Raw genomic sequence first — 17314 nt, 5'->3', positions numbered from 1 at the left:
CCCACGCCACCCCGTCATATCCATCTCATCCTCCTTCCACGGATATTTCAAACGGGAACTGCACACCGTAACGTCTGTTTCCTTCCGAATGGTGAAACCTTCCTTAAATAATATCATAATACACCGCCGGTAGAAAATAAACGGAATTGTTTCCCTAATTGCATTCTATACTCGCGTTTTCTTTTACCCCTCTACAATACCTCATTATTACACATTGAATATTATACGCTTATTCAAGCCGTTTCGCCATTGGGATTTCGCCATTGTCCACGTCCTACTCCTACACTCTCGCCGTCGATATAACCGCGATAACAACCGAACCAACAAAACCTACCAACGAATGGATAAAAAGAAATAAAGGACAAAAAGATCAAGCAACCAAAGGAAAGCAGAAAATAAATATATAAATAATTCGAACGGTGTTCGCGACATTGCTATTTGACTCGTGTCGGCCAGAAGTATCGTGGTTTCTAATAACACGAACCATCGCGGGGGTTCAGCGCGAAAGTTATCAGCCATACTCTTACGAATAGTTAATATTCCTAACACTTCATCTTCGTAATTACTTTGTCTATCAAACAATACAAAATCCGCACACTCGTAAGTAGGCTGTGGATGTTGATGGAAATTTATATTTTCATTAACAAACAAAGTTTATTAACAATAAAACACAGAAATCGAACCTAAGTAAAGATCTATTTCCTTCGCGAAATTTTATGATGATCGGGTATATTCTAAACATTTGATATATTGTACACATTGTGTGTATTCTATGCATCTTTACACATTTCAATTTCCCATAAAATGCATAAAAATCCGCGGTCTACTTATAACAAACAATCCCATCGTTTCCCATCGCTTATCTAACCCACCTCTCAAATCACCCGCTTCGTAATCTCTCATCAAACTTCTGTACTCCTTAATTTTTCTATCATACAACCACCCCCTCATCGTCCCCTTAATACATAGCAAGAAGTACATAAACTACGTTTCCCTCGAAAAAAGCAGGCAGCAAAGGAATCGTCGTCGTTGTCTGGCTGTCCTTTTCGTCCACGAGACGATTCACGTTCCAGCTGGGAGCATTGCGCAAGGGGAGGAAAAATATCGGTCGTGGCCACATCGGTGAGCAACGAAGGAACGTCTCTATATAAAGGTGAACGTCGCCACGGTAGTCAGCCACTTGGCATCCGTTCGCGTACCACGAAATGCTTTTTTATTAACTCGCACCTGAATGACTTTCGTTCTCTCTTCCGTTCTCCTTGTCCCTTTCTCTAACGACGATTCACCCGCCAGCTGAATACATTCTTCGGCTCAATAAGGCGAGCTGCCGCGCTCACCGTTATTCGAAGAACGAACGACGAGAGAGGAGACGTCGTCGTCGCCGTCGCTCTCTTGTCGGTAATTATTTGCCGAGTGGTAATAAATTGAAAGCGAAGCAGCGATAAGACGACGAAACCGAGGAGGAGAGAAGAGAGGGTTCACCAGCCCCCGTTAACTCTGAGAAGGGGAAAGGGGGTGTGACGCGCAACTTTTCGACTTAATAAGTCAGCCCGCGGTGTTCTTTTTGCTTGTGGCGAGGTGTCGAGCCTTGCCGCTATCCTGGATGCTCCTCTTGTTCCCTCGTTTTCCATCCACTCTTCGGGAAAATCCGGCGTGTAAGCTGAAAGAAGATATTTCGAATCGTCTTTAAGTGTCACGTTGAATAAACGATGAAGATAATGGCCAGTGAAATATTAGTTTTATGGGTTAATTAGTTGGAGTACAGGATGGATAGATGGAATGAATATTTTTTATCACGAAGTGAGCATAGAAAAAGTTACTAGACAAACTAATCTCCTATCCATATGTTTTGAATGCTTTCGAAGTTTGCCTCCATAATACATCGGAAATATTTCATTTTCTATGTCGTTTTATCATAAATATATAATCTCCAACTTAATTAACATGAATCAAACAAGCAATACTACATTTAAGTATGACCACTAACATTATATGTCATTTTAAGTTGCATCAATAGAACGAGATAATATGACAAAAACAAGGGTAGTCGTATTTAAGATACAACAGACACGGTAACCATTCGGAAGCCACGGGAATCATACGAATTTTCCATACTTCCCATTGCCTTAAAACGGATCTGGCATCCCTTTGACTTGCGGTCGGTCAGTCGGAAAATTCGCTGAATGGAATTATTCTCTATCGAGCACGCGACAAACTTCATCCCTTGCACACGATGCTCGGCTGAGTGCGTCAACGAAAAGGAGAGAAGCCCACCACCGCGTTATGCGAATCGTACTCGGCATCGCAGGCATCCAAGGGAGACGTGGTTTTGGCATGCAGATTCGATCCGGACCTGTCTATCGTCCACCACCCCTTGCATTCTCCTCGTAACCCTCTACGGACCTCATTCTTCTCGCGACCGCCCCTTGTACGCAAGGTGTCTTGCTTTTCGATAAAGAAAAAAAATATACTTACTTCTTTCATACGTATAATCTCGTTTATAAGTATTAGGACATATCATGATTTTATACGAGACGATAATTAGAAATTATTCAATTAAAAATTATCCTATTATAGATTCCCCATTATTAGACATTTCCCATAATAGGACATTTAGTTTTTTTATTTTCGATGAAAATTTTAATCGATTAACGAGAGAACGATTGATCGATCAAAATTTCATTTGATTCTTAGGGGAACGATTAATGAAGCAAAATCTGTTATTCATACAAGATAACGACTTAAGAACCTATAAAACTTATTTACAAAAAAGGTAAGAGAGAAACATAACGAATTAAGAGTTGCACGTTCTTTTCCATAATCTTATAATCTGGACTGAAACAATTTTAAATGAATTACAAATCGCAAACCGCCACAAACATCCTTCACGCTAAGCCCACAGAAAGCATTGAAAAAATAAATGAATCAAAACCGTCAACAATTAATCCCCGCCTTCCATCCGCGTTCCCTAAACCATCGTGTCGAATGCGGCGAAGACAGAGAGCGAGCGAAAGAACAACGCGGGAAAAATGCTTGAATCCGGTTGGCGAATCCGAGCGATGTAATTTTTCAATGTAACACAAGCCGGCCCTGTTCCGGGGACATTGCGTTCTTATTTCAATAGCTTTGTTCGTGTCGCCCGTTTTTTCAGCATTGTTCCCACCCCCTCCCCCTTGTATATTTCGCGCGCGTGGTGTACATGCATGCGCGAAACCCGAAGCCGATTGTATAAAATAACATAAAATGTATGTCGTGCATCGAACGAACAATTCGTCGGCGACAAAACCGGGTATTGTCTCGACGAGCATTATGTCGCGTTTGTCGTACGGTATTCACCGCGTCGACGTTGGCGGCGCGTCGACGAAACGCACCCTTCCATCTTACACGTTGCTCTTACCCTCGCATCCCCCTCCGCCCAAGATTCATTTACCGCAAAACAGAATCACAGGGAACAATGCATCGTCGCGTTATCACGGGGCCCCGGTGTTAACGCAAACGAACCCATTTTCGTCGAACAAAATGTTCCGAGGAGAATGGGCGCACACATTCGGTAGCGAAGAATCGTCGGACAATCGCGATGGAGGAAAAGAAACCCCGAGACTGAACTGCCTTTCCTCTTGGCCCTTTTCCTTTCCTTATTTCCATATACATCGCGTTGGTACGATGTGCCAAAGGCTTGTCTTCGTCCCGTCGCTTTCATCCCTTTAGCGGCTAAAGTTCAGCCTTCATTCCCATTACGTTGCTTCCGTGCGGTGGAACGCCGAGCTTGATGTATGGCTTTATAAACGTCTGATTTACATATTTTCCGGATTTAAATGGCACCATCGTAGCTGACGACGAAAACTGGCACGTGCATAGCGTTTCGCTTTAGCTAGGTAGGTCTCAGGAGACGCGTAATTATCATTATCCCTGACTCCGACTATCGTCTCTGTCATTTATCCTGGAAAGGGAAACTTTCTTCCATCTCTGGTACTTCTGAGTTCGTCTTCTCCACGTTTTCCATGCTCGAGCTTTGTAACGATGTATTTAAGACGCAAAATTGGCAAGAGAATTTTCGGAGAATTTCTCTAATTATCCTGTAATTATCCTTTGCCGCCTTGCTCACCATTGTTCAGCCATTCTCGCGGCGCATTCGAAGAACTGAGGGAAGAATGTTGTTCTTGAGATGCTTATTTTCAATATTTGATCTCTACTTTGTAATAATTGTTCGGCCTGCGTAATCAATATATTTTTCTTTAGAACAGAGATTATGAAAACACGTAAAACCTCATAGTTTATATTATCTTTACTTGTGATTATGTTGTTATAATTATAAATTATGCTTTTATCTTCCAACCTTTTATGAATTTCCTATTAGGATCCCAAGACATCCCTCACATTTCTAACCTAATCTGATATAATCTAACAGAATCTCATCTCAATCATTGCTTGCTTCTTTCATAAAACAAACTCTTCCTTTTATACTGCCATAAGTAGATCATTTAAATTTTTAAATCAGAAATAGGAATTGTAATTCTCGAAAAATAATATTTCGACTTCTCTTACTCATTATTTTACCAAAAAGCATCACTAAAATTCTCTCTGTCTCGTAAACAAGGAGAAGAAAAGATTCATAAAACTTCTAACAACAAGCAACTCAATATCCAAGAATTTCTATCTTACCGTACTTTTCCAGCGTCCTTTCTATTCCCGAAATTACGGTTAAAGCCACTCGATTAAGCTATTTACGAGGCATTGCGGACTAGAGCGCGATTTTTCTCGAAGAGAACGCTCAATTCGCGTCGTACTATCCCCGCCAGCGAGTCGACGAGCGGAAAGTTGTAGCGGCTCGTTCGCATAACGACCGACAGAAGCTCTTCGAGATTCGAGGATCCCAGCTTCCGGATCATTTCCGTGAGTTAACAGCGAACGAGTGGTTCGGCTTGCGAGAGGTCCAAGTTGGCTTTCAGCCCTGCATACCTTTCAACCGGACAAACGGACTGAAACTGTTTCCACGACTTACGCGTATCCTCCACGGGAAGTTTGTTGAAAATTGCAGCCATTGTAGCGACAAGTTTCTCGGTACCTTTTTTTTTTACAGACTCGATGCGAGGGACTCGACTGTTTGATGATTCCGTCTATGTTGGCGGCTTCTCGAAATAAAATAGGGCAGAATTTTGTTAGCGGAAATTTGTTATTTGAATTATTCGGAGCTTCTTGGCTACGCAGCGAAACGTGTTTTCTGTTTTCTTAATGCTGCCAAAAGGTTTTAGTTGCGAAGATCGGCTCTATTGACGATTAAAATGTAAAAGTTGTATGTAAGAGATAAAGATCAGCAGAAATCATTCAAATCTATAAAAATACATAAATAGAATTTTATGAAAAATTATGATACGTTTTATATAGGTATACACTTTTTATGAAAAGTTATGAATTGGTCGTCCTCTCGTACTAAAAAGTTAATCGAAATTACCATATTTTATAGAAAAACAAATTTTTGTAATTATTTAATTAGATGACGGAATTGAAACATTATTGTAAATATTGTTATTTATTGTGTGATAATTATAAGCATGTAATTATGTTATTACTAATGTTGCATCATTGTTGGAAATATAATTAAAGTTGTTGTGTCATAAATTGAAATGCAATTATAAACACGATAATGAGTAGTAGGACAAAGTGTTCACCAAAGATAATTACATGTTAATTTTCGACGCATTCAATGGATCGACTCTATCAGTGACCATGCATGGAAACTAAAAACTCGCTTCTTTTTATTCGATTCTAATTAAAATTCTCCAAAGCAACGAGCCAACAATAAACATATTGCTACTTCTCTCTCATTCATGTGTCCAAGCTATTTCCAATTAATTCTCTTAAAATCGAAAATAGATTTCTTATTGCTACTACACTGGAATGGATTCAAAATTAACTTCACGTACAACTTTCTTAAACTTCACTGCAATTTATTCTTTTGTTTATAGCTAAATTAATTTGTTTGAAGTTTATTAAAAATATTTTAAACGAAATAATATTGTTAATTACAATATTTTTCCAATAACAGCGTTGCAAATTGCCTCACTATTACGATTGACTTTTCCTTTTGTTTCACATCTCGCAATTAGTTTACCATGATATTAAAAATTCTCCTCTTCTGGTCGAACCATCTATTGTATTGTTCTGACAGTCTCATATATTTGTTCATTATTATTAATTATTTTTCATTGTATTTATTAAATACTCTATTCTATATAGAACCATCCATCTTCCGTGAATTCTCTGACAGGCTTGTATACTGTATACTAACTCGATACGAACGTATCTTACATGATTATTACAATACTAATTACAAGAATTCAATAGCTACATATTCACTGTCCAATTAAGAGTGTTCTCTGATATATTTCCTTAATTATCACAGTCCTTTAAGTATTTTTTATTATAAAGATAGTGAAAAACGATCTCACATAAAGGATACATAGCAAATCAAGAAACAGAACTACACCAAACAAAAACACTTCATAATTCATTCCATCAGTCTTTCGCTTATAATTACAATATTCAAATTTCCACTTCTCTCTCCATTAATTTTTATTTTTTACAAATTTCTGCAATTCACATGAAACCTCCCGCTACTTATTTTAACTACACTATCGAAACTATTTTTTCTATTTGATATCATTCCTAAAAAGAACGCGACACATTTCGCCAGTGATTCCAGAGCCGCAAAGGTCGTTTGGAAGTAAGTCGACGCGCGCGACGATTTATGTCGGTTGTCGTAGATATAGCTCGCGATGGGACTAGGCATAAAAGTCCTGGAGCAGGACCCGGCACGCTGTGCCGAGGATTAGGAGCTGCGTGAATGGGAGAAAATGCGAATTGATACGGTCGTTAAGAAGAATCTTCTTTGAACCGTAGATCCGTATAAAAGCACGCGTGCTAAGCAACAGAATGTTCAGAGTGGGACCACTTCGATCCTTTATTTATTTCCTTTATATTCTTTCTAGCGCATTTTCGTCTTTAGAACGTTACCGTTGTACAATTTATCCCTCGATGTACTAATGTGCATCTATTTTACGAATATTCGGCACAGGTGAATCTACCGATAAGGAATTTCGTTATTTTCTCTTGTTAGGAATTCTATCTTATATATTTTCCATGGGTACACAGACCAAGAAACTTATTAAGAAACTACTGACACAAAGAATACTTTTTTTAAATACTCATATATCTAATACCTACATTAATGATACAGGTATTTATCATACAATTACGAAAATTCTACCAGTGTATCCAAAAGACTCACTGATTTGGATCGTGTTTGGAATCTGTCTGCAGGTTTTCTACCTATTGCATGACAGATATAAATAGATCAAACGTGCCAAATCAAACCAATAGCATCGAATATCTCCGCAATTACTCACCAGGCACAACTTCAGGCAAACGAAAGATCAGTCTACCCCAATTTCAAAAACTTATCGGTCAGACCAAACAGAGATCGCAAATACGAAATCAAGCTGCTGTGCATCTTCCGTAAAATGGGGGATAGTGAAAGGGTGTGGGTGGAAGAAGAAAGGTGGAGTGCGGGACAGAGGAGAAAAGAAAAGAAAGAACGCTGAGAAAGGAGAGAAAAGAAAGAAAGGAACGGTGGGGGAATAGGAAAGGAAACAAACTCAGAAAGCTATTCAGACTCGGTTTATTCTCGTTCGTCTCGGCGGAGTGCATAATGCTCCGTGTTCCGCGTTTTCTTGCGAGGCGCGGCCATTATGAGCGGACGAAACAAAGAAAGAGCATATCTATTATGCTGGCCGAGTTGCCGCCGCGACGCCGCCGCTAGGATTAATCCGTTCTGTGTCATTATATAATGTAACGCCGACGACGCCGCCGTTACGCGTCTTTCTCCCTTTCTTCTCTCTTTCTCGCTATTCGCCGTTTGTCTTCGACTCTGTCTTCGTTTCCGCTTATGTACCTGATACACCGTGTACGCTAACTGCGCTCATTGTCGACTTATACTGGCGCGATTACATTCATCCGGATCGGACTCGATGTATGACCGCGTTCCCTGGAACCGAAGAAAGCCAGAAATGGGAGACGGTATCGACGTTTGACGTCGCGACGCCGACGAACGATTAGTCGCTGAACTGGCATTGGTTTTGTATGTAGCGTATGTTCGCTGATGTAATTGGTTTGGGATTGTTGGATTGATGGAGCTATACTTTATGTTAGATATTTTATTGTTTATCTATTAATTATATAGTATGACGATAGTAGAAGTGTTCTTAATAAAACAGAATACAGAGTAGGAATGATAAAACAAAAAGGAATGTGGTATATAATAAGTGATTATAGCATGAGCTATTTAAGATATCAAAGTGATCAATTCTATTGATACCAATTGTCTGATCCCTAAAAGATGAAATACTAGTCATATATTCTACTAACTTCTACATCTCAATAAGCATAAATAGGAACGTATTAAAAAATTGATACCATTTTTTATTCCCCCAGCTGCAAATAGTCGAAGCGCACATGCGTAATTGGTAATCGAAGTCTCTTCGACGACGTCATGCCGGTAAACGATGTTTTTCCGGAAGACCGGTTGCAGGAACCAGCGAGTCTGTCTTCTTTTTGTCATGGCTGAAACAACCAGAGAGATCATTAATTATATTGACGTGCCGTGACCTTTTTTTTTCGTGGCCGATTTTCTAGAAAGGATGCCGCGTACCGCAGAATCATGCGGAATCGACGTTTCCTATCCTCCTGACCCCTTGACAAATTATTCTGCATGAAATGACGTAATCTACGATAACTATAATTTAGAACAATATAATACTAGCCTCATTCATGAAATTTTAATACAAATTCCAAATTTTAAATGATTATTAAATACAGTTTCAACTGAAAAGGAATTACATACATATTTGCGATGTACATTTATTTCCACTTACAAAAACACGAATTTACATGAACAGTCTACATATTAGTAAGCAGTATAAGAATCAGAAATAGAAGGCGCCAAACTTCAGCATTTTTCGGATATCCAGAGCACCTTAAATACCTCCACCGATAGAGCACTTTAGTTACGCTTCCAAATAGTCCTGCGTCTGCCCTCCGTTTCCGGAAACAGGCAGCAGCTCAGTGTACCAAAAAGAAGAGAAGCTTGCCTCGTAACGGAATAATGAAACTACAAAAACACCCGAAAACTTCTGGAGAGGCAGAAGAACCTGACGCCTGAAAAATTCGAACACCAGTTACGCCTCCTAAAAAGTCCACCCCCGCGGCACCTTTGCTCGTGCACACGCTCAACTTGCTGGTGAGCGAGCGCGCACAACCGGCTGGTTGGTTTACAGACAGCGGGACGAGAGAGTGGAATAGGAAGGGCAGGGTTGAAGGAGAGCAAGACGTAGAGAAACGGGGGAAGACACAACGGAAAGGGTAAGAGATACTCTAAAAGCAAGACAGAGAGAGAAATAGAAGAAACTGGAGGGAGAGAGAAAGAGGCTGTTTACAGGGTGAGTTGATACAACATTAACAACAAGTCGTTAGAGAGATGAGGTACACACGGTGGGGTTGCTGGATCGGTTGTTGGGTGGCTAAGAGGGGGGCGGGAACGGTGGCGCTGTAGTCGCTGGCAGGAGAGGGGGAAAGGTTCGTTGGTGGAGGCGCTGTGTTGGAGCTTGACGAGTGAGTAGGTGGAGGAAGTAGAGGGGGGCCCGAGAAGGTGGAGTGAAGGTGGAGGTGGAAGAGAGTGTGGCACAATGGTCGTCATGGCAACACCATACGGCTTCCAACACGAGCAACGCGAGCAAAAGAGAGAGACGGAGGTTCGTAGGTGGAGGAGAAGAAGTTGGATAGACAGAGAGGGCTCGATCTAAAGAGAGAGAACTCTGTCTCCGACTCAGGGACTCTATTTCCATAATCTGCCGCTTTGTCGATTCTGAATTATGCGACTACGCTCCTCCTCCTCCTCCTACTTCTTCTTCTTCCTCCACCGTTTTCTCCCCGTACCGAACTCAGAGACTTCTCTTCTTCCTCCAACCTTCTCCGCTGCCACCCACTCACCCACCACTCCACCTTCTTTCACGTATATATGTATATATGTATGTATAGGTATGTATATACGCGTGTACATGTACATAGAGAGGTACAAGCAAGCGCATACATAGATGCAAAGCGTACTCTCGTAGCCGCCCCTGAACCGAGTATCCGATTATTTGCTTGAAATCGATTTCACGTGTTCGCCTGCCTGCCTTTGCATTTGTACAAACGCGCCCGTACAACGAACACACATCGTGCGTCGCTTTGTGCGATGTCACGGGGTGGCCCGGGTCCTCTCTCGTCGTCTTCCTGTCGGCATTGTCGCGGCTTTGTCGTTCACGACATCGCGTTGTCGTTGTCGTTGTCGTTGTCGTCGTCGCCGTAACGCAGTAGTCTTCGCCGTTGCGGTGGACTGATCTCTGATTAGGAACCACGAGGGGTAGTGCTCCCTTTTGCCTGAGACCTTCGATTTTTGTGTTTGAAGTAACGAGACCGCGGTTGATTTCGGAACACGCTTTCTTCAATTCGATTCCCCGGGGATGCTCGTCGTTATTCTCGTCAGCTTCCAACAGAATTCTACCAGGAGAAGGGGTTGACAGGCTCGTGTTCGCTTGGCAGACTGAGGCTGATCATTTCGACGCCCTCTTGCGATAAAGAAGCTATTGAAAAAGATTTTGGGGGAATTATTAACCCTAATGTATAAATCTTTCCTTGTTTTACGCAAGATATTTATGTACTTATTTTAGCAAAAGATATTGTATGCTAACTTTGAACAATAATAGTTGCGTTTAAACTACTATTAATATAAATGGTGTTTTCACAAACCAAAATAAGACGAAAATAAAGAATATAAAGATTGACGCTTTGTTTAACAATGATTAACATTTAGAAATTAACCAAAATATAATCTTGACAGCCAAACTGTGATATGACATAAATCGAGACACGAGGTTAAAACAACAACTACTTACGAGTAAGCTATAAGACCTGTATGAAATAAAATAAAAGAAATAAAATCGGAAAGTTTATCTACTAAGAACAAAAAAAGCAATACAAAAGAAAGAAACTTTTGCTTGTATATTTCACCAAAAATCATCCAAATCCTCCAAAATTCAATATGTATATATAAAATGCTATCGCAACAGAAAACTACAAATTACTCTAGTAGTGTTAGCATCTCGCAAATAAAATTTTCAAACTCAAACACCAACACATGGTCGAATACCAAAACTGAATCATCTTGACTTTCGGGGTTGATTTATCCCGAACGTTTACTAAAAAAAAAAGAGTAGACGAACAAAGGTACCCAGCACCTAACGCTTCTGAGCTCGTACATTCACACGGCTATGTATGATTTTTTCAGGTGGAAGTTGGTGGAGGTTTGACAGTTTTTATCGGACTGACTCGGACCAGCCGGTACAGGAGCAACGCGGGGGTATGCTCTCGAGTTCCGGTTCGGCGGGCAACTTTGCCACGCGTATCCTCCTTCCTTCATCCGCGCTCTCCCTCTGTCTCTGCGGACCCTCTCGCCCGAGCCCTCTCATAAACACTCGATCTCCATTAAACTGACTCTTTTCAAGGGACTGACCGGCTACCGATACTCGACTATCGTAACATCCGGCTTGACTGTCTGTTTATTTTTTTCTTTCTCTTTCTCTCTCTCTCTCTCTCTCCCTTTCCTCCACTTTTTCTCGTTCCCCGTTCGAATCCGGGAATAAATTCACCTTTTCAAAGAAAAAGTTCTGCGATCGTATGACGAGAGTAGAGAATTCACGCCTTGTTTGCGTTCAACGATGATTTTTCTGCAGTATAGGACCAGGTGTTAATTTTTGTTAATTTCATCCACGTGTTTTTAGGATACGTTTCGTCAGATATAAATAATTATTGTTTGGTACGAGACGATTGGTTTGTAGATCTAGCTGGCAGCATGATAATGTAGACGGTGATTAAAAATAGTATCTGTATATTATATGGACTTACTTATTTTCCAGTGAAGCGTTTCTTAATAAACATTTAGATACATTTCATTTTCCTAACATTAAATTTCTATAATCGTGAAAATGCATACTATTAAATGATATGAAATTTAATATATCTCGTATTAACCGAACATATCAGATAATTTAATCGACGCAACATGTGCGTCTGTATCAAAATCATTATAGAATTCTTTCATAGAAAATACTCAAATATTGCCATCGATACAAATAGAATCCTATTCGAATTCTAAAATTGAATTACTTTCAACTCTCCGTTATAACTCACAATTCCCATCTCAAGAAAAAAGGAGAGTAGAAAAGAATTCGTTATAAAAATCCACGGCAGAAAACAATCGTGTGTTTGGTTTGAAAATAATGGCCAAGGGCTGCGCGATAAATTCGCCCTTTAACGATCGGCACGCGCGAACCGCGTTCATCCGGCGGGGACCTATTAGTTCCTCGGACTAATTAATTCGGGTTGGAAGAGGAAAAAAAGCGCGCGACGAGACAGGCGAAAGAGGGGTTCGCGACGAAAAGAAAGCGAGCATTATCGAGCGGGGACAGGGCTCGATGGAAAATAGTTGGCTGAACGACGAAGGGGGGACACTTTCGATCATCGGTTAAATTTCCAGCATCGGCCCATTGTTTGCCCTCCATTGTTCTAGTATCTCGAGGGCGGCGCTTCCCTTTGTCTCCACCCTTTGTACGTTTCCGTGGCCGGATCTCTCGCCTCTTCGCGCGGGCGCGAGACGGCATCTGCCGAAGAGGGAAAGAAGAGGAAAAACCGGAGAAGATAAAGGGATAAACGGGACAGCCGGTGCACACGCTCCCGGATCGAATGAAAAGTTATGCCCACCGCCCTCTAATTCTTTCGCGCTCTTTGTCCCTGAGTAATGCGTCGCGCTAATGTACGGGAGAAACTGTTAATTAAATCGATGGAAGTTCTTGGAATGATTTGGATTAGGTGTCCTGTGTGGAATGGTAACAGGTAATTTGATGACAATGGTAAGTTTCATGATAAACCAATTAATTTTTAGGATATCATTTTTACAATTTTTCAATCTTTTCATTACAATTTTATAGTTGCGATTTTCCAATCTTACGCGCTATTTTTCATAGAAACGTGCTTGAAATGTCTACATAATAATGTTTTAATATGAATGTTCTTCATAATATAATATGAACATTATTGCTCACTATTTTATTCGGTACCTAAACCATTTTACTAAAACGTATAAAAATAAAGACGCAATATTACTTATTAGACGCATTACTCATTACAGTCTAATAACTAATGTATTTATAATTAATTATATATATTACATAAATCGACGCAACATGTACGTCAGTAGTATCGAGTATATAAAAACTTCGAAATAACCTCTGAAAAGAAATTAAAATTTCTATGCCATAAGTGGTGTGGTAGTTCTATCCCAAGCAAATCCGAGGCATCAATTTCCTTTGGTTGAGCGTTTATTCGCGGCAGGACGCGGTCGAATGCATCGACGATCTTCATCGTGCGTATCTGCTCACCGGCACAATGTTACATTATCAATGCAACGCAATATTCACATATACGGCCGGTATCGAGTTCGCAATCTCTTCCAACAAACCCTTCTCACGGGCAGCTGTGTAACAGAGAGAAAATGTTCGTGCACGCATACAGTGACGATTCACACACAGAGTCGATTAAGTCGGGGAATCGACGTGGGAGGACATTACCATATTGCTAGGACGTCTATTGTCGTGATCCACCGTAGAATTTGCATCGGATTCACATTCGGCCAGGAAAGTAGATCGCCGCACTTTGTTCTACGAAGACGAATGGCTAGCTCCTCCTGTTCCTTTCTCGGTTCAGGGCGGAACCAGGGGTTAGTCGAAGTTGGCCCAAGATTCCTCTAGTCCCGTCAGCTAGATCGAAGAAGAATCGCAGGATGTAGTGGCAGTATTTATTCGAATCCTTGAATCGTGAGGAGGAATGAATTTTAATAGCGCAATATGTAGATGTTTATCCTGGATCTGCTTAAAGCGCATGGATGGCTTTCATTTTCTTGGTAGAAGGGGAGGATTTTTTTTGCAGAAAGATGTTTTTTAGATTGTTTCACTAAACTTATTCGCTTATTTACTTGTTAGCTGTGTTCTTCTATCATTACAAAGTTTCTCAAGTTTGAAAAGATATGAAAGGATGGTTGTTAATATGCCTTATTTACTGTTTCAATTTTACATTAATATCTTTACTGAAATATTAAATCATGTTTCCCTTGTTTGGTTATTTGTAAACTAACTTGTTAGAAATGGATTTGATCAGTTAAGTTTCAAAGGAGATCGTCTAAAAATCACCAATGGACATGAAAATACAATTTTCCATTAGAAATTTATAATCTATCATAGACTAAAATACATTGCTCCGATAATTCTATTTACCTATGAGCCATCAACAGGCGTACCTCCGAAACCACCCCCAATATCTTATGAAAATACCAAGTGTCTTAAATACCCCACTCATCCCACTATTCACGTCAACCTTACAAAAGCTGCACATTAACCCACCTCCCTAACAACTCGCAATTCCTGCAACCCACAACGACATTCTCCTACCCATGGATCTTAGTAGAATCAAAGCAATGTCCTGTGACGTTATACGGTTATCAGAATATTATGCAGCAAACGGACCAGTTATACCACCTACAAACATAAACGTGCACCCTCGCTGCCACTCCCTTTACATACGTATTCGAATATCACGAACGGATATATCTGAATGTAGCACGGCCACAGGATCAGGGGTTGCCTGGTCGAAGGGAAGGAGGCGACGTGCAGTGGCGGACCTGCATCGAGGAGTCGGGAAGCAAGAAGCCAGCGACGCGAGTGAAAGCGTCGATGTTTGGGTGAATGTGTGCCGGGTGGATAGAGGCAGAGAGGCACGAGGAAAGGCCGATACAATGCTGGCCTCTCCCGCGAGTCGACTTTCCTTGATACATCGCCATTGAGCCATTGTCCGCCTCCCAATGCCCGAACGAAAGACTCCGAGGACGAAAAATTCAATTCAGCTTTTAAATTATTTCTCCCCTCTCCGATCCTCGTCTCGCCATGCCCTGTGTCGCGCCACCCCTACGCGACCGATCTCTTCTTGTCCCTGCCGCCTCTGTCAGTACTAACAGGAGGAGGGGGGAAAAAAGGAAGAAGAAAAAATAACGTTGGTTACGTCGCTCGTCGTCCATTCTGTTGACGGGCAACCGACGACGATTTCGCTCTCGCCCCTTGCCTCCGTAATCGTAACGAGATCCATTCGTCTCGCCGCGCGTAATGAGACGTTCCTCGGAGAGAAATGCCACCCCCGGATGCTTGACGCGAGATCCGCCAGCCACGGAGTGGTTTTCAAGATTTTCTGGACACTCGAAGCTCTGTCTGATGATCCGCGTCGAATGCACCACGTGGATCGCTTTGGTGAACGGGGGTGCGTTCTGGTTTGTCTTTAGGCTATTGATTCAGGTGACGAAAAGGTGGAGGGGGATTGGAAGTCTTTTAATGGCTCGCATTATGAAAAATATTTTCTGTAATAGGAGTTGGATATAATTTGGGTAGAATTTGAGATGTTGGACGTTTTATTCGTTTGAATGATGAAAAATATGTTCTATGATAGATGGAAGAATTACGTAAAGTTTCACGTGAAACGATGAAATGTTGTACAAGATATGATAATTGCAGACATCAGTTTTATTATCGCATATTGGCCTTTGAAAATAAATTTGCAGATATATTTATCTCTAATTTTGAAATTACGAGAAATTACATCTTCTTAAAACTAAACAAGCTTGAAAGGTTCAATTAAAATTTTTAATAATGCATGAAAATTAAAAAATTATAAATTCGGAGATTGCTTAAGAGAGAATTTGTGCCAGTTTCTTATTCAAAAAATTATTCAATATTTTATAACGTTAATTCTGTATGTTTTATTTGCATTACATTCGATGCTCAGTAGAATCTGTAGGTCGATTAAGAAAAGAAGAAGGTTTTTGTTCGTTATAAATAATTAATATAATCCTCTTAACGAACCAACGCGCTTTCACAGATTATATCAGTGAATTTCAGGGTGTCGAATTTAATCTATTTACGACCTTCGCGCTAGTTGGTTTTCGCAGTCATATTACGAGATTCATCCATCGCACCGAACGTAATGAGACTTTCCACGAGAGAAATGGCTCGGGAATACCTACTCGTCGCGTGTACTCGAGGGGACGACGAAAAAACCCACGATCGCATCTACAGACTCGCTGGCGAAAGTTTGTTGAGATCTTTAATTACGCGGTTATTGCGGAAAGCTTCGAAATTATTCAGAAAAATCTCAACTATGCTTTCATTCGACAATCAAACGTACATTACATCGCACAAAACATTTCCAAGAATTTAAAATTTAAATTTAAGAGTACCATTTCGCGGAAAATTTTACAGTATCGCGGATAATATTACAGTATAAAGATGTACAAATCATATTGCATATAATATTTCACTTATTGAAAATGTCAAGAAGCGTCTCCAGATTTTCCAACCAACTATGTCCTCTACATCATCTACTTCTTTAAAGAAGAACTCCTCCCTTCTCAAAATTATTCTTACATAAAAAATCCACGCTCACGCTACTACCTTGAACAACGATTCAAGAAACATCCTTATATCCTTCAGCCAACTATATCTTCTACGTAATCTATCTCTTAAGAAACAATCCCTCCTCGAACCTACCCTTACACAAAATAAGTCCACGTATACACTAGTATCTCAAGCTAACCATTCCAAATATTAAGAAATATCCCCATATCCGTCTTAAGAAAAATTCTTCTTCAAAACTACCCTTACACAAAAAAAAATCCAATGGAAACCATCCCCTACGCCTCTAAGACTTTCCAACGGCAGTTTCAGGCCCACAGCAAGATGACCATTGATACCGGCGGTATCATCCTCCTTATCCATCCTCTCCAGCCATGAGTCTAGCCAAGGGGATTGAGGAGAGGGGTGATAGAGGTTTAGAGTCGGTGCAAGGGCGTCAATTGATGTTGTGCTCGCCAGTACGAGGTACCACCGACAGGGGCGTCGGGCGCCACATTGTTTCAGCACAATATCACCACCGCCCCCTCCGCCCGTTTCCATCACCACCTCGATTCGCAACGCGACTCACCCCCGTCACCCCCTCAGCCACCCGCCAGTCAGTGACTAGCAGGGGATCTCTAGAGGACACCCTCCTCGCAGCCTCGTTATTTTAATCATCCCCCATTTTATACCCGTAACACGCGGACTATATAGCAACCCCCTGAACGCGG

The 17314-nt window shown here is 41.0% G+C and overlaps 1 long non-coding RNA gene across 1 annotated transcript; it reads right to left on the bottom strand.

Moving 5' to 3' along the window:
- Positions 1-7424: 7424 nt before the first annotated feature.
- On the bottom strand, positions 7425-8905 carry LOC117212978. Its single transcript, XR_004488571.1, has 3 exons — positions 8708-8905; positions 8473-8619; positions 7425-8044 (listed from the first exon to the last, which is right to left on the bottom strand). It is a non-coding gene; the product is annotated as an uncharacterized LOC117212978 (long non-coding RNA).
- Between the last annotated feature and the right edge of the window lie 8409 nt (positions 8906-17314).

This window comes from Bombus bifarius, unplaced genomic scaffold (assembly GCF_011952205.1).
Source record: "Bombus bifarius isolate JDL3187 unplaced genomic scaffold, Bbif_JDL3187 scf7180000008422, whole genome shotgun sequence".
Classification (NCBI taxonomy): Eukaryota; Metazoa; Arthropoda; class Insecta; order Hymenoptera; family Apidae; genus Bombus; species Bombus bifarius.
The sequence above is the reverse complement of the archived record's forward strand: the minus strand, read 5'-3'. Positions and strand labels throughout refer to the sequence as shown.